An 18,592-nucleotide genomic window follows, 5' to 3' on the forward strand; every position below is an offset into this window, starting at 1 on the left:
GCTTATGCCTGTAATCCCAGCACTTTGGCGGTGGGGGGCGGGATGGGGAGGCGGGTGGATCACGAGGTCAGGAGTTCGAGACCAACCTGGCCAACATGGTGAAACCCTGTCTCTACTAAAAATACAAAAATTAACCAGGTGTGGTGGTGCACGCCTATAGTCCCAGCTACCCAGGAGGCTGAGGCAGACGAATTGCTGGAACCCAGGAGGCAGAGGTTGCAGTGAGCCAAGATGGCACCACTTCTCTCTGGCCGGGGTGACAGAGTGAGACTCCATCTCAGAAAAAAAAAAAAAAAAAACAAAGAAAGAAAGAAAAAAATCTGAGCACCCATACAAACCCATGTTTGATAGCAAGTAAATATGTTTCTGGAATTACCCTAGGCCACCTCCAGTTTCTCAGCTGGACATCTAGATCTTCCTATATCCAAACCCTCACTCGGTTGCATACCTCATTTCTCATCATTTACCTGTCTGTTCTTTTCATATATAAATGTAAAAATATATTATTTTTGGCCTTGGCTGAAGAGTTAAATTTGATTTAATTAAGTTCATTAATTCATTTATAGTAGAAGAGAAAGGCCCTTGGGTTGTAGGTAAGCCAAATTCTTCAAATAGGATGGTCCTTAGGCCATGCGTAGTGGCTCATGCCTGTACTCTCAGCACATTGGGAGGCTGAGGCAGGAGGATCACTTCAGGTCAGGATTTAGAGCCCAGCCTGAGCAAGGTAGTGAGACACTCCCCCATCTCTACAAAGAAGTTTTAAAAATTAGCTGGGCATGGTGGAATGCATCCTACTTCCAGCTACGTGGAAAGCTGAAGCAGGAGGATTGTTTCAGCCCAGGAATTTAAGGTTGCAGTGAGCTATGATCATGCCACTGCACTCTAGCCTGGGTAATAGAGTGAGAAAAAAAAAGGATAGCCCTATGTACTCTGTGGTGCTAGGAGAAGCTGACTTTTCTCTTGTACAACCTAGAGAGCTCCTTTTAATAAGCCCAGGTCCTGGGCAGGGGCAGACTTTATTGCCACCTGCTATGCCTGATTGTTCCTGGGACAATATTGGATTTTTTGTTTTCCTTCTTTAATTTTAAAATAGTCGATATTTTCCTTTCACATATGAAATCTGTACTCTTTTTCCCCCAAAAAATTGAATCTCTTACTGCTTTTCTTCTGATTATAAAAGTAATTCATGTTTTTAAAAAAATTCAATAATATGAAAAGGGATAAAGTGGAAAGTGAAAAGTTCCCATAATTCCATTCCCAGAGGTCATAATTATTAGTTTCATATGTTTTTTTCATATCAGATGGGTAATATGCCAATGTTGTAACAAGGTTTGAGGGTAGCATATCTTACACATATGTGGGATCACCCAATCATCTTGCTCATGAACTACAAAAGGATCTAATATGTATTCTTTCAGATACATATTACACACACACAAATATATATGTGTGTGTATACATATATGTATGTACTCCAAATATACTATGTATAGTACATAATATGTACTCTATATGTTAACAAAAATTGGGTCATATTATCTACTCTTTTCTGTGCCTTGCTTTTTTTTTTTTTCTGAGATAGAGTCTTGCTCTGTTACTCAGGCGGGAGTGCAGTAGCATGATCTTGGCTCACTGCAATCTCTGCCTCTTGGGTTCAAATGATTCTTGTGCCTCAGCCTCCCAAGTAGTGGGACTACAGGTGTGTGCCACCATGCCTGGCTAATTTTTGTATTTTTAGTAGAGACAGAGTTTCACCATATTACCCAGGCTGGTCTCAAACTCCTGACCTCAAGTGATCCACTTACCTCTGTCTCCCAAAGTGCTGGGATTACAGGCATGAATCACCGTGCCTGGCTTTTTTTTTTTTCCCCCTACAGTTTGTCATATACTTCTTACATACCGATCCGTCTTGTTCTTTATAATTTTCATAATGGTCTCTCAGTATTATTTTGTACCATAACCTCTACCCTCCACTGAAAGGCATGTATGATGTTCTAAGTTTTTCTTAAATACTAAAATACGGCAATAAACATATATGTAGATATATGCCTGTGCATGTTCTGATTATTTCCTTAGGATAAATTTGTGTAAGCAAAATAACTTGGTTAAAGCTTATGCACATTTAAAATATTAAAACATAATGCCCAACAGTACACCAGAAAAATCATATCACCTTCCTCTCTTAGCAAGTTTCCTTCAGTTACCTTTGTTTTTCATTGTTGCCAATCTGATAGTCCAAAAAAAATTAGTACCTTACATTGCTGTACTAATTTGCATATCTTTGAATATTAGTGAAGATGAGTATCTTTTCAAGTGTTTGTTAGCCATTTGGTTTTCTTCTTCTGCAAATTGTTTGAAATTATATGTCTGTACTACTCAATCTGTTTAATCCTCCCATCCCATATATATGTACATTTGGTTGAGAGTATCAGGGGCCGGTGTGTGATAGGAGCCGGGCTAATAAATTCCCTCATCTAGGAATTTGAATTGGAGAATAGGGCACCTCTAGTCTGCTGTATTTAAGCCAGGAAATCATGCAGTGCTGTCTGGGTCAACCATTTTTTATCATGTACATCATAAAGAAGAGAAAGTAGGTCTGCAGAATGAAAAGAAACAGGGATACCTTGGAAGCAGAAGAGATGAGGGCTTGTGGCCTTGATCACACCCTTTCTCCAGGCCTGTGAGAAAGTTCTGTGTCCTTAGGCTAGTTTGACTGGATTTCTGTTAAGATAAGCAGTGTCACAAGTTTTCTGCATAGGAATATTAGGGTGGAGAGGGAGGAAATGGTTTTGAAAGAATATTCCGATCTTTATTTTCCTCCCTCCTAGTTCCTAAGAAGCCCAAAGAGCCCTAAGAAATCTGTGATCCCAACCTTTGAGGCAAGCCGAAGCAAAAAATTGCACAATGGACCAAATGTGTCATCACTGTACTAGTCCTTCAACTTGTTCTTCTAGGATTCCCCATCTGATCAGTTGCCACTCAGCTCCCTGTCAGCCTGATCTCAGTACTGCAGTGTTACCATAGTATTGGCTCTGTTTATTGAGCACTCACTATATAATTGCTAAGTGCTTTGCATACATTAATTATTTGACCATAGTGCATATATTATTGCTCAATTTGACAGAAGAGGAAATGATGGCTTAGGGAGGTTTAGTAAGTTGCCCAAGAACACTCAGCTAGAAAGTGGAGGAGAAGGTTTCCAGTTTCTGCTGTCTGATTCTGCTATACCTCCTGCTCCAGGCCAGCTTGGCGACTAGAGTCCAGAACTTAGGGGACATTGGCTTCTAGGGCAGAATTGTGGTCTCCGTGATTATGACTCCAGGCCCCCTCTTACTGCCACCTTCAGATCCTTGTCTTTCTTAGAACAGGAGGTACGCTGATAACCTAGCAGCTAGCACATTTCTAGCCACAGGCAGCACAGCCTCGCTGCGCATTTCCAGTGTGAGGTTTATGCCAGGACCCTTTGCTGAATAAGCAAGCTCTGAAGGTTGTGCAGGCTACATCCTGAAGATGGGCTGGTTTTAACAAAGATATACTCACTCTCCTCTCTACACTGGTCTTCCCTTAGACACAGGCTTCCCATCCCCTCTGTGGTCTATGTCCTCTATAATAATGATAGCCAACACTTACATAGAGTTGGTCATTCAAAGCCCTCTACATATACTAGCTCATTTAACATCGCTGTTTGAGAGGCCAAGGCAGGATGATTGCTTGAGGTTAGAAGTTCGAATGCCACCTGGGCAATGTAGTGAGACCCTTTTTTTTTTTTACCAAAAATTAAAAGATTAGCTTGGCATGGTGGCATGTGCCTGTAGTTCCAGTTACTTGGGAGACCGAGATGGGAAGATCATCTGAGCCCAGGAGTTTGAGGCTGCAGTGAGCTATGATTGTGCCACTGCACTCCAGCCTGGATGATATGGATGATAGAGTGAGACTCTGTTTCTGAATAAATAAGTAAATACATAAATGAATAACCATCCCTATCTCAAAGATAAGGAAATGGAAGCATAGACAGGTTAGGTGACATGCTCAAGGTCACACAGCTAGTAAACAGCAGCCAGGATTCCAACCCAAGTATCAGACACTCCTTTGAGTAGTTGATGAAAGCTAAGACTTGCTCCTCAGAAAAATGCACATATTTGTGATTTTGTGTAGTGTCAGGGTTTCATCTCAAGGAATCCCCTATTGTAGGTCAAGCACTTTGCATAGGAGGGCTCAGAAAACTTAGATATCCTCAGGGCCTAGGCAGGAATGTTAATGAGTGAACGGGCTAGATGTGAAGAAAGATGGGGCCTGCAGAGTTTTTTCTACCCAAAAGCACTCTGATGAGAACAACCATCCAAAGCAAATCCCCCATACTGGACCAAGAAAACTTGTAAGCTGACCTCAATCAAGTATTATACAATCAGTTGGCGCTTCTGTTAGAACACAGCACAGGCCCTTATTTGCTATAGACTCCCAGCAGGTCTGTCTGGTGATCCTAATATTCTGGTGTGTTGAACTGCTCTCCCAGCTCAGGGTGGACCTGCAGTTTATTCCAGGCAGAATCTCCCCATACAAAGTTTAGAGCTGATTCCCACGTGACTTTCACCAAACCTCTGGGTATCCAGGGCCCCAGCTACTCTTCCTTGGGCTTCTGATGGGCTAAGGATGTTCTGAAGGTGCAGTTGTTCAGGTTGCTTGAGGCAAATGGTGTTACTCCTGCAGACAGTCATGAATACGGAGAAGGGATAGCTGGCTCTCAGAGACTCTGGATTTAGGCAATGGCAGTTCCCAGCTCCCAGGTGGCTCCTGGACTCTGGAAGATGGCCCACTGTAGCTGAGATGTGCCTGGTTTCTGTCTTCCTGGCCTCTTCAGCCCAGCCCTCTCTTTTTTGATCCCCTAATCTCCCTCCTGCCTTTGTTCTTCCCTACACCCACTCTCAGGAAGTTAGAAATATTTTTCTAGTCCTGGGAAAGCTGCCCTCTCTCAATACTGCTGCTATTTTTTCTCAGCAGCACTTGCTCCATTTTGTTATTACTGCCTCAAAGCACTTGGCATAATTTGCTTAATAGGTTTAGGCTTTTTGGAAACACAAAAGCTAGAAACCATTTCTGCTTTCCACTTGGTAATGCTCCTCTTCTGAAGCAATGAATCACATGCTTGAATGTGATTCTAGGATTACCTGCTCGAATGGAACGGAGTGGAGGAGAAAAAGAAGGGTGGAAAGATGGGAGAAAAAAGTTACCATTAATTATTAAAAATATTATACTATCACGTATCCATCTGAAGACTTTTCACACTTTTTTCTTTTCTTTTAAATTATAAAATAGCTTTCTTTGACAAATTATAATTGTGTATAATGATGGGGTACACAGTGATGTTATGATATGTGTATATAATGTGGAATGACTGAATTAAGCTAATTAACATCTCTATCACCTTAAATACTTATTTATTTCTCCTAACTGAACCTTTGTACCCAAGACCCCTTGACTTTTTTTTTTTTTTTGAGACAGAGTTTCTCTCTTGTTGCCCAGGCTGGAGTGCAATGGCACCATCTCAGCTCACTGCAACCTCCGCTTCCCGGGTTCAAGCGATTCTCCTGCCTCAGCCTCCCAAGTAGCTGGGATTACAGGCATGCACCACCACGCCTGGCTAATTTTGTATTTTCAGTAGAGAAAGGGTTTCTCCATGTTGGTCAGGCTGGTCTCAAACTCCCGACCTCAGGTGATCCACCTGCCTCGGCCTCCTAAAATGCTGGGATTACAGGCGTGAGCCACTGCACCCGGCCTTTTTCTTTTCTTTTCTTTTTTGAGATGGATGTCGCCCAGGCTGGAGTGCAGTGGTGCGATCTTGGCTCACTGCCACCTCCACCTCCCGGGTTCAAGCAATTCTCCTGCCTCAGCCTCCTGAGTAGCTGGGATTACAGGTGCCTGCCACCATGGCTGGCTAATTTTTGTATTTTTAGTAAAGACGGGTTTCACAATCTTGGCCAGGCTGGTCTCGAAATCCTGACCTCAAATGATCCACCCGCCTCGGCCTCCCAAAGTGCTGGGAATACAGGCATGAGCCATCACGCCCGGCCACATTCTTTTTTTCTATTTATTTATTTATTTATTTAAGACAGAGTCTTGCCCTGTCACTCATGATGGAGTGCAGTGATGTGATCACAGCTCACTCAGCCTCAACATCCTGGGCTCCAGTGATCCTCCCACCTCATCCTCCCAAGTAGCTGGGACCACAGGCGTGAGCTACCATGCCAAGCTAATTTTTGTACTTTTGGTAGAAACAGGACTTCGCTATGTTGCCCAGGCTGGTCTTAAATTCCTGGGCTCAAGCTATCCTCCTGCCTTGGCCTCCCAAAGCACTAGCATTATAGGGGTGAGCCACCACACCTGGTCTCCTTTATGTTCTTGACAAACCCAAAACATTTGTTTATGTGGGCTATATCGTATTGATGTTTATTTTTTTATTTTTATTTATTTATTTTTTTAAGACGGAGTCTCACGCTGTTGCCCAGGCTGGAGTGCAGTGGCGCGATCTCGGCTCACTGCAAGCTCCGCCTCCTGGGTTCACGCCATTCTCCTGCCTCAGCCTCCTGAGTAGCTGGGACTACAGGCGCCCGCCACCGCGCCCGGCTAATTTTTTGTATTTTTAGTAGAGACGGGGTTTCACTGTGGTCTCGATCTCCTGACCTTGTGATCCGCCCGCCTCGGCCTCCCAAAGTGCTGGGATTACAGGCTTGAGCCACCGCGCCCGGCCCGTATTGATGTTTATTGTTTTAGAAATGAAGATGGATAAATGTTTCAAGTGTTTACTAATTCATTTAAAAATAACAATAAACCCATGACATGTTAACAAAAATGACTTAAAAAAAAACTGTTTTCCAAAACAAATGAACAAACAAAAAAGATTTACTGAGAAGAATGGCATCATGTATGTTTCTGCAAGTCTTTTTAATGTCCAGCATAAGAGAAGACAGTTGGATTCACATATGTGGTTCTGTACTCAATGTGTTGTAATATATCACGTCACATAGCTTCTGGAAAACTCCCCCCGTACACTGGTGAGCAAACGAGTGAAAGACACAAATGACATCTTAGTATTTGGTGAAAATACCTTTACCTAGAGGACCGCCTGAAAGGACCACACTTTGATAACTGATAACTGTTCTTTCAAATCATGATGTATATGCAGTCTAGAGTGCTGGTCCTGGCAGGAAACATACATAGTCATCATCTTAAGGAGACAATACATAGTCAAGGACACTGATTTTGGAAGCAGACACTTCCAGGTTTGAAGCTCATCTCCTCAACTTCCTACAGAGTGGCCTTGGGAAGGTTACTGAACTTTCCTAAATTCCAGATATCCTACCTAGAAATAGAGAATAGTACTTACCTTACTGAGTTTTTGAAAGATAACATAGTATTTTCCAAACTTCCTTAGTCATAACATTTGCCAAGTCCAGGTAAGACCTATGCTATTATCCTTTTGATGTTTTTCTGTTGCTCACTTTTTAAACTTCAATAAACGTTTTAAAAGGAAATTTGACATCACTGTTATAAATGCAACACTACTTGCCCTAAATTGAAGGTGCAATGAAAATTAAAGACCCTGTTGCCTGAGAAAGTGTTAAGCCTAAGGCCTACTCTTCTTTTATAACGAAAGGAAGTAAGTTGATATTAGAAAGTCATTCAAGACCTGCACCAACGGGAGACTCTGCCAGGTGTAATTAGGAGTCAGAGGCTTGAAGAAGGAATAGCTTTCTCAATATGTGATGCAATTTGATTTCTGCCTAGCCCATGTACCACTAAGCCATCAACTACCTGAAGCCATTTCCTATATCACCCCACACTTAGGAGACAGTGAGATCATGCAAGTAAGCACTTAGCTCAATGCCTGGCACACTGTAAGGACTCTGCCATGTAGCTTTTGTTATGTTTTCTAATTCTTTCTTTTCTTTTCCCACAGAGGTTAAATGAGTCACCTAAGCCTGTAGCTATTAGGTGAACTATGACTATAATGTGTATCTTATATCCCCTTGTGGGTAAGGGCATGGACTCTAGAACTGGGCTTTGCCACTTTAGTGCTGTGTGACCTTGGGCAAGGGACTCAACCTCTCTATGTCTCAGTTTTCTTATCAGTAAAACAGTGATACAATAGCAGCTAATTTATAAAAGTAAATGAGTTAACACACATAAAGCACTCAGAACGGTACCTGGCACACAGTCAACACTCTGTATATATTAGCTAATAGTGTTCTTTTTCACCATGCTAGCTTAGATGGTGGTAGTCATTAACAGGTAGCTACACTACTACAGAGAAGTTTTTCTCAAACTATCTGAAGGAACAGCTTTTTTCCCCAATCCATGTTGACCAATAATTTTGTAAATAGAACAAAATTAATTACTAGAAAAAAAAATAACAAAGAGAAAATATAAAATATAAGCCCCTTTTTATTATTTGATTTAATAGACATATATTTTAATAAATATAATCAGAGGCAGGCCGGGTACAGTGGCTCATGCCTATAATCCCAGCACTTTGGGAGGCCGAGGTAGGCAGATTGCTTGAGTTCAGCAGTTCAAGACCAGCCTGGCCCACATGACAAAACCCTGCCTCTCTCTAAAAAAAAAATAAATAAAAAAAGAATCAGAGGAAAAACAGGAAAAGATAAATTACAAAAAATGTACATATTGTTAATTGAAAGCCTAGGTATACATGATTAATAGAGTCTTGCTTCACTACTTTGTTGTTACTCCCCATTTGTGATGAAACAAAAAGTCATGAAGGAAATAGCAATTCTCTATGTTAATGCTGATATGTACACTTGAAACAAACACCTTGTATACTACCATTTACATTTTTTCATGGCAAAAACCATATTTACTTTTGCACCAACCTAATAAGATCCTAAAGGCATGTTCCACACTGTTGACTTGGGTGGCAAAGAAACTCTGAAGGAAGCAGATGGATTAATTTAAATTTTACAGAGCATCACAATGGAAATAAGTAGAAGTGGTTAACTTGGCTCACTGCAACCTTTGCCTCCTGGGTTCAAGCGATTCTCCTGTCTCAGCTTCCTGAGTAGCTGGGATTACAGGCACATGCCACAATGTCTGGCTAATTTTTGTATTTTTAGCAGAGATGGGTTTTTGCCATTTGGCCAGGCTGGTCTCGAACCCCTAACTTCAGATGATCCACCCATCTCAGCCTCCCAAAGTGCTGGGATTACAGGCATGAGCCACTATGCCCGGCGTAAACAATGTTTTTAGAGAGTCTCACTAAGTTCCAGAGGGCACAAAACATGTCTCCTACAACTGCCTCATTGTGTGTTTTTTTTGGTGGTTGTTGCAGAGTCTCGCTCTGTCGTCCAGGCTAGAGTGCAGTGGCACGATCTTGTCTCACTGCAGCCTCTGCCTCCCAGGTTCAAGTGATTCTCCTGCCTCAGCCTCCTGAGTAGCTGGGATTACAGGCACCTGCCACCACACCCGGCTAATTTTTGTATTTTCAGTAGAGATGGGGTTTCACCATCTTGGCCAGGCTAGTCTTGAACTCCTGACCTCAAGAGATCTGCCCACCTTGAGCCTCCCAAAGTGCTGGGATTACAGGCATGAGCTACCACATACACCCTCACTGTTTTGTTTCTCCATGGAACCTGACACGAGTACTAAGCTTTAAAAGATGATTGATGAACTTCTTGCACTAGAACACGTTTCTGTTCTAAGTGATTGAGTTCTCCAAGAGTATTGTGAAATGACGTGGCCCACATGACTTATTTGCCTTTCCTAAGTACTATCTTTCATCTTTTCTCTAAAACAACTAGCACTTATCTACAGATCACTAAAAATCATTCCCATATTGTGTTAGCCACACCTTTTACTTCACCTAAATAGATAGAAGTTCAGGTTCCTTCCATTCCTCTTGGTTCCTTGCCACTCAAAATGTGGACCACAGACCAGGGGAAGCAATGGCATCACCTGGTAGGACACCATTGGCATCACCTGGTAGAATCCAAATCTGCATTATCACAAGATCCCCCAGGTGACTCACATGCATCTTAAATTTGAGAAGCTCTGCTCTAGTTCACTTAACTTCTTGGCAGATGTGTTAATGACACTATGCCATGGTCCTCAGGTGTGTGGCAAGCCCTCTGTGAGGCCACGGAGATACTAAGATAACTAAGACATGAGCTCTGTGATAGAAAGTAATAGTCTCAACTCTACTCCATTTTAGATTGTGTGACCTTAGGCATGAGCCACAAATTCAATAGTAAAATGGGATTAACACTATGACCATGTAGGATTTTTATTAGGATAAACTGAGAACACACCTGGGCCATGGTGGGATCCTCTGTAAACAACAACTTTTATTAGGTTGGTGCAACAGTAATTGTAGGTTTTGCCATATTCTCCCCACATATTGCCAACTTAGGCTGTAACTCAACTATCTAAGCAGGATTAAAGTGGCGCACACCCTAAAACCCAACTGCACTGATTAGGAACTTTAGATGTTATCTGAGTTCCCTCTTTTGCACCCTCTCTAGTGATATTTGTGTACATTTCTCCGCTACTAGACTATAAGCGTAAGGGAGGGATGGTGTCTTCTGCATCTTGCTAGCCTCCATGTTGTCAAACAGTGTCTTAGACATAGCAGACTCTCAGTATATGGTTGTTTAAACAAGAAAGACTACTCTAGGTGTTCAAAATAGTTTTTATGTGCACCCCATTCTCATCTTTCACGTCACTTTTCATATTCCAAAATAAACTGCCAACACACAGGTTTAATGAACCCAATCACTATTATCTTCTATTGTAACCTAAAAGGCACAGTAGGTTTTAGAGGTTGGAAATTAGGCCATTATCCTGACATTCACTACTCCTGTACTGTGTGCTTATCAGAGAACATTCAATTGGGCTGGCTGATTCTCTTCTCAATGAATTCTCATAACCTTTCTTTCAGAAGGGTTGTGAATTCTTAAATTGACAATTGTGCATGACCAAAACAATAAAAGATGAGCCTCCAGTTAGAATTGAAATGTCAGCTGGAGAAAGGTTGGGAATATTAGTTTGACAGTTTTGAGTCTGAACTCCCACTCTTCTTTGGGAAGACATGTAAGAAGCTTTTGAAACACAATAGAAGATAATAAGGAACATCCTAGAAAGGCAGTCAGAGGTGAGAATTAAACTCATTACCCAGGAGTAAGACAAAATTGAATAAAGGTCATTGGCAGCATTCTGCTTGGGTGTGTATGTGGTGGGGGCAGTTGGCTCAGAAACTGGACTTCAGCAGCCATAACTGGCCTGTGGGCAATCTAACAGACAAAAAGGATTGGGGAGATTTTGGAGTTTTCCTTAGCGTGATAATAATAGACATGGCTAACTAAGGGTTTACTATGCTCTAGACAGTATTGTGTGATGTACTGGCTTTTAGTTTCCAGATTGATGGTAACTGGGATGACTTTTTTTTTCCAGAAAAAAAATTATATTTTATTTTTCCAAATTATGATAAATGGGACTTTTGAAAAAGAATTTTCAGACAAGCTTGTAAGATAGAAAGTAAGCTTTGAAGGTAGGAATGTCTTATTCCCATGGACCCACTCCATGACCCCACTACTCAGAGAGAGGCAAACCTTACCAGGAGTGTGAACTATCCTTGTACTTAAAGGATAAGTAACTATCCTTGTACTTAAAGGAGATAGTGTGAACTATCTCCTTTAAGTACAAGATGGGGACAATTCCTTGTACTCATCTGGCCACAATATATAACAAACTGTGGGACACAAGTTTCAGATAAAATCTAGCAATTTTTTGAGTACTCTATAAAGTCCTAAGTTTAACACAAGCCCTGAGGACTGCAAAGGACCAATAATCAGCCCCAAGGTGATGCTTGTTATCAATGGGTGGGGTTAGGAAAGCTGCTCCTGGGGTAAGAGTGGAGCCTCTTTTTTCATTTCCTTCACACCACGCACCTGGCTAACCATTATAACAACGGGCTTGCAGAGGAAGCCCAAAATATTGGCGAAGTGCAGGCATCATCTCATTCTCTCAAAAAGTCTCATCAGAGAAGGTTCGTGGTGGCATCATGGAACCACAGGACAAAAGGCACAAGAGGGAACGAGAGCCTGACACAGACAGTGACACCAATTCTGAGTCAGGCTTGGATTTAAGCAAGACAACGGAACAGACAGCTGCAGTAGAAGGTGTGATGGAATTCTAAAACTAAATGATGAGGTGGGGCTAGAGACAACCTTCAGGGGCTTGAGGTCCCCCACCAATGAGGAGATAGTGTGTGAAGCTTTTCATTATTCATCAAATGTTTACTGTTTAGTTTATAGCTGGCACTCTGCAGTGAATAGAACATGCATGGTCCAAAGTATTTCATGTATTTAACTTTCCAAACAACTGAAACTTTATCTGAATCTTAAATACCTTTTATGGGATGTTTTCTTTTCCTTTCCTTTTCTTTTCTTTTTTTTTTTTTTTTGAGATGGAGTTTCACTCTTGTTGCCCAGGCTGGAGCGCAATGGCACGATCTCAGCTCACCGCAACTTCCACCTCCTGGGTTCAAGTGATTCTCCTGCCTCAGCCTCCCGAATAGCTGGGATTACAGGCCTGTGCCACCACGCCTGGCTAATTTTGTATTTTTAGTAGGAACAGGGTTTCTCCATGTTGATCAGGCTGGTCTCGAACTCCTGACCTCAGGTGATCTGCCAGCCTTGGCCTCCCAAAGTGCTGGGATTACAAGCGTGAGCCACCACATCCAGCCAGGATATTTTCTAGTATCATGTTTGTTACACATTTTTAGAACTGCATACTAAATATAGTTTGTGCTTTTCTTGATGACTCATGGTCACTGTCTTGTGCTCTTTACTTTGGGTTGCCAGATAAAATACAGGGCACCCAGTAAAAACTGGATTGCTAAATACATGCAATATTTGTGACTTTTTAAAAAATAGAGATAGGGTCTCACTATATTGCCTAGGCTGGTCTCAAACTCCTGGTGCAAGCAATCCTCTCCCCTCAGTCTCCCAAAGCGTTGGGGTCACAGGCATGGGCCAGTGCATCCAGCCTGTGACATATTTACACTAACAAATTATTCCTTGTTAATCTGAAAATCAAACTGAATTTGAATTTGGGCATCTTATATTTTTATTTGTTAAATCTGCAACCCTACCACTGTTATATATGATGTTATAATAATACAAGGGAGACTCAGCTGCAGTTGAGCTGTGGTAGGGCTAGTTGTCCTGACAGGTAGGTGTCTCAACGTTGTTGTGCTTTTTGAATTCTGTAGTTATTTCTGACAGTCTCTTTTATTGCTACCCAATGATTGTATTGTTTGTTGTAGCCAGTATATAGCATCTTTAATTCTCTTTTCTCTCTCCTAGTATATTCTTCCAGTTGGTTTGGCCTGGAAAATAAGATCCCCAAGCACATTTGAATTTTCTGTAAAGTTAAGAGTAAATAGTTTTTGAAGAAGGGTGCAGGTACTTGAGGGCATATACTTAAGAAAAGTATGCAAATTTTAAAATAAGGACTTCATAATATTTTAATGTGACTGCCAGAGATTATCCTGTAATTTCTTTTCAACATTCCTCAGGCTAAGTGAATCATGGTTTATTTCCTGGAGTGCATAGGGCATTGTATAAGGAGAACTCAGTCACTGATGAAGAGATGAAAGCTGTATTAGGTTGGTGCAAAAGTAATTAAAAGTAATGGCAAAAATTTTACAAAAAAAAAAAATTACTTTTGCGCCAACTTAATCAATAAAAGAATTTGCAATTGTGTTTTTTACACTTGAACGGGATTCTGAATGTTCTTGACAATCTTTAGGAAGAGTCAGATACTGGTCTGGCTTGAGTAGTTAACAGGTAATCTTGCTTTGAGGCTGGATTGCACTAGGTGACCTCTTGAAATCACTGGCAGATACATGGTTCTACTTACTCTGTGATCTACCCAATCAACTCAAAATAATGACCACATCCAAAATTATGAAAACTGAAAAATTAGTCAGCATCATATCTACAACGGAAAGTACTATGTATTCCAAATATGGTGCTTAGAAGAGGTTTGGGCCAGCTTGCAAAATCTTATGCAGAAGGAATTACAATGTCTATTCTTCCCTAACTGCACTCATTTACACAACGATTAAACAATTTTTCTGCCCTAGACAATCCTTGTTCTGAATATAGATTTGAAGTGGCTCCTGAATTAGAACTGCCGTTCCTAATGCTGAGCCTGTGATTATTCAAACTCAGCATGAAAAGTCAGCAAACACCTCCCCACACCTTATATATTTGCATTTATCTTTATTTGACATCAGAAAAAAATTGTTTGAAAATGATTTAACATAAGCAGATGATCTTCAGGCTCAGGATGATGAGGTCTTATGTTACCCAGCTATGTCTACTTTTATTGGCTTTAGTCAAAGAATGACTCAACAGAATCAGATCCTGGAGAATATTTTGGGAGGTGTTAGGAAGGTCTAACACCAAGCAAGACCAGTATCTTGGTAAAATAGTTTAATTTCTTCAGAGGCTTCTGAGATTGTACAAATCAGAAAATACTTACTAGGTCATAGTAAAACTATTCTAAATATGTTAAACCTTTAAAACTTGTTACAGGCTTTTTAATTACAACAAGAGCAATTCTGGTCTCTGTAGGTCAATGGAGCCATTAGCTGTACTGTATATTTAGATTCATGTGACCTTAGTCAACTTATTAATGTGTTAAATATAGTTTTATTTTTCCTATTTGTTCTTTTCTTTTTTCTTTTTCTTTTTTTCAACTTTTTTTTTTTGTAGCTATGGGGGTCTTGCTATGTTGCCCAGGCTGGTCCCAAACTCCTGACCTCCTCCCTGCCTCAGCCTCTCAAAGTGTTGGGACTACAAGCATGAGTCACTGCCCTCAGCTGTTTTTCCTCTTTGTTACTACCTTACCCCGACCTCCCATCTTAAGGTCTGCTGTCTTTTTCCTCTTGATCAACGACATAAATTCATTTCTCAAATATATTGTGGTAGCTCACACTTATAATCCCAGCACTTTGGGAAACAGAGGCGGGAGGATGGCTTCAGGCCTGGAGTTCAAGACCAACCTGGGCAATGTACTGAGACCCTGTCTCTACCAAAAAAAATCTAAAAATTAGCTGGGTATGGTAGTGCAAGGTTGTAGTCCTAGCTACTTGGGAGGCTGAGGCAGGAGGATCACTTGAGTCCAGGAGGTCGAGGCAGCAGTGAGCCTTGATTGTGTCACTGCACTCCATCCTGGGTGACAGAGCAAGTCCCTGTCTCTAAAAAATAAAAGTAAAAAATAAAAGTAAAATATACTATGTCATGACTTACAGCTTTTAAGTATTATTTTTATTTTCAAGTTTAGCCTAATAAATACTTTTGTACATTTTTTTTTTTTTCAACAGCTTCCTTCTATTCTAAAAGGGTTGCTATAGTATTTTAGCAGATCTATAAAGGAACAAGGATAATGTGGGCCACTGAGGATAGTGTGATTAAAAAATATTTAAGAAATATTCAATGGATATTTACTGAAGCATGCAAGGTATTATACTATTGGTAAGGAGCTAACATAATGGTAGGAGAGGCAGATTCATGAACAGAATTTTATTGCAATGTGGTGAGGATAATGATGAAAACATGCAGATAGGTGTCTCTTTCTCTGTGAGGCTATAAAACTAACTTGGCTTTGAAACACTGGGGAAGGCTTCCTGGAGGAGTTAATGCCTGGCTTGAGTCTTAAAATATAAGTAGGCAAAAAGTGTGGAGCAGAGAGCCTGAGCAAAGACATAGGGGAACAGGGAAGGGTCTCCCTTGTCTTTTTAGTTTCTGAAGTAGCTTCCTGAGTCATTGGTAGAAGGGGAGGCACCCAAGCCCTGTCACTGCTTAATCTTGACAGCCTTTTGCAAATATGCTGTGCAGCGGTGACCGCACAGGCAGCTATTATGACTAAACTATCAAGTTTACCAGATATCCCCCACCACCTTTAAGTACAACAACACTTTGCTGGCTGGGTGCAGTGGCTCAGCCTATAATGCTAGCACTTACTGAGGCCAAGGTGGGAGGATTGCTTGAGGCCAGGACTTTGAGACCATCCTCAGCAACTTAGACCTCTGCCTCTACAATTAAACAAAACAACACTTTCCTCATTTTCTAGGCATTCTGGTATATTTCAAATGATAGCCTGATAACCACAATCCTCTCTGTATTAGTTTCTTACAGCTGCCATAACAAAGTACCACAAACTGGATGGCTTAAACTATAGAAATTTATTGTCTCATAGTCTAGAGAACAGAACTCTGAGAAGGTGTTTTCAGGGTTGGTTCCTTCTGAGGACTGTGAGGGAGAACAGCTTCTCTCCTAGCTTCTGGTGTTCTGCTGGCAATCTTTGGTATTCCTTGGCTTGTAGAAGCATCACCCTAATCTCTATTTTCATGTTCATGTTCATGTGGGTCAAAATTCCCTTGGGCCCATGCCTGGGTCCAAATTCCCACCCCTACCTCACTCTCCCCTTCACCCTGTCCTTTTTCTTTTTTTTTGAGACAGGTCAGGCTATATCACCCAGGCCGGAGTGTGGTGGTGTGATTACAGCTCACTGCAGCCTCGACCTTCTGGGCTCATGCAATCCTCTCACCTCAGCTGCCCTGAGTAGCTGGGACCACAGGTGTCCACCATCATGCCTGGTTAATTTTTTTTATTTTTGTAGAGATTAGGTTTCTTATTATTGCCCAGGCTAGCCCTCAAACTCCTGGCCTCAAGTGATCCTCCCACCTTGGCCTCCCAAAGTGCTGGGATTACAGGTGGGAGCCACCACACCCGACCCAAATTTCCCTTTTTTCTAAGAATACCAGTCATATTGGATTAGGCGACCATCCTACTACATTTAGCTAATTACATTTGAAATAATCCTATTTCTAAGTACAGTCATATTCTAAGGTACTGGAGGTTAGTACTTCATATGAATTTTGAGGGAACACAATTCCCTCAAACATAGGGAATTTAACTCACAACATTACATTTCCAATGTAGTTTTTACAACTTAAGGGCAAATCTTAATTTCAGAAAATATTACCAAGAATGTAAATGCTTTATCTGATTTCCACAAACCAATCTTTTTCTACCTATTTACATAAAATATATACATTCTGTTAATTTCACAGTATTATGAATTTCATAGTGTTTAGAATTTAGTAGAAATTTACCTAGTAGGTGTCTTAGTTAAGCTGCTATTTCATTAAATGCTTATCTTTTTCAAAAGATTTTCCAAATGTAGGAAATGTAGGATATTTCGAAATATCCTAAATTAAAACTAGAAGGGCTTGCTTGTTGACACAGTGTGATCAGGACTGCTGATCTCTGAAGCACTGGACAATTCTATAAAACAAGAATATATTGAACTCCTTCCAAATATGGTTTAAAAATAATAGACAAAATGGCTATAAAACATCTGTTACTGAATAAATGAGAATATATGAGCATTGGAAATCAGTGTTTATAATCATTTGACAGTTGGCATTCACAAAATTGTTTCGTATTGCACTGGTGATAGTTTCTACATATATCACTTTGTTTTTTTTTTTGAGAGGAAGTCTAGCTCTGCCACCCAGGCTGGAGTGCAGTGGCTTGATCTTGGCTCACTGCAACCTCCGCCTCCCGGGTTCAAGCGATTCTTCTGCCTCAGTCTCCTGAGTAGCTGGGACTACAGGCCCGTGCTACCACGCCCGGCTAATTTTTTGTATTTTTAATAGAGACAGGGTTTCACCATGTTGACCAGGCTGGCCTCGAACTCCTGACCTGGTGATCTGCCTGCCTCGGCCTCTCAGTGCTGGGATTACAGGCGTGAGCCACCGCGCGGCATCCCTTTCTTTTCTTTTCATTTTTTTTGAGACAGAGTCTCGCTCTGTCACCCAGGCTGGAGTGCAGTGGCACCATGTCGGCTCACTGCAACCTCCACCTCCTGGGTTCAAGCGATTCTCCTGTCTCAGCCTCCCAAGTAGCTGGGATTACAGGCGCGCGCCACCACGCTCGGCTAATGTTTGTATTTTTAGTAGAGACGGAGTTTCACCATGTTGACCAGGCTGGTCTCGAACTCCTGACCTCAGGCAGATCCACCTGCCTCGGCCTCCCAAAGTGCTGGGATACCAGGCGTGAGCCACCATGCCCCGCTACATGATCACTTTCTAAATTAGTGCTGTATTTGTTTCTTATTTTAGGTATCTGATTAAAAGTACAACTTTTAGAAACACTTTTTTCCCCTCCGCTTACAAAATGGATCCATCCAATATCTGTTACCTAAACGTTTCACTGTCTTTTGATTAGTTTTGTACCAAAATTCACAATATATGCACCAGTATTCAATAGAAATAATGCAATGTCTGATACCACTTGCTTTTTACCCAAAGCAAAACAATTTGATTCTGTAAGTCGTTCAAATCCTATTCATTTTCAGAAGCAAAGCTGGCTTTACGGAATTTAATTAGGGGATGAAGCAGCTACCTGGGAAGGGCAAAGCATCGAGTTCAATCAAGGATCCTGTAACCTGATACTATTACTGTTGTTCTGTCTGCCAGTCCTAAATAGGTTTCATAATCTCCTTATCT

The 18,592-nt window shown here is 41.3% G+C and overlaps 1 non-coding gene across 1 annotated transcript; it reads right to left on the reverse strand.

The window, feature by feature from the left end:
* Positions 1-1,295: 1,295 nt before the first annotated feature.
* LOC123573253 (small nucleolar RNA U13) lies at positions 1,296-1,399 on the reverse strand. Its single transcript, XR_006697980.1, has one exon. It is a non-coding gene; the product is annotated as a small nucleolar RNA U13 (small nucleolar RNA).
* Positions 1,400-18,592: the final 17,193 nt, after the last annotated feature.

Source organism: Macaca fascicularis, chromosome 4, assembly GCF_037993035.2.
Source record: "Macaca fascicularis isolate 582-1 chromosome 4, T2T-MFA8v1.1".
Lineage (NCBI taxonomy): Eukaryota > Metazoa > Chordata > Mammalia > Primates > Cercopithecidae > Macaca > Macaca fascicularis.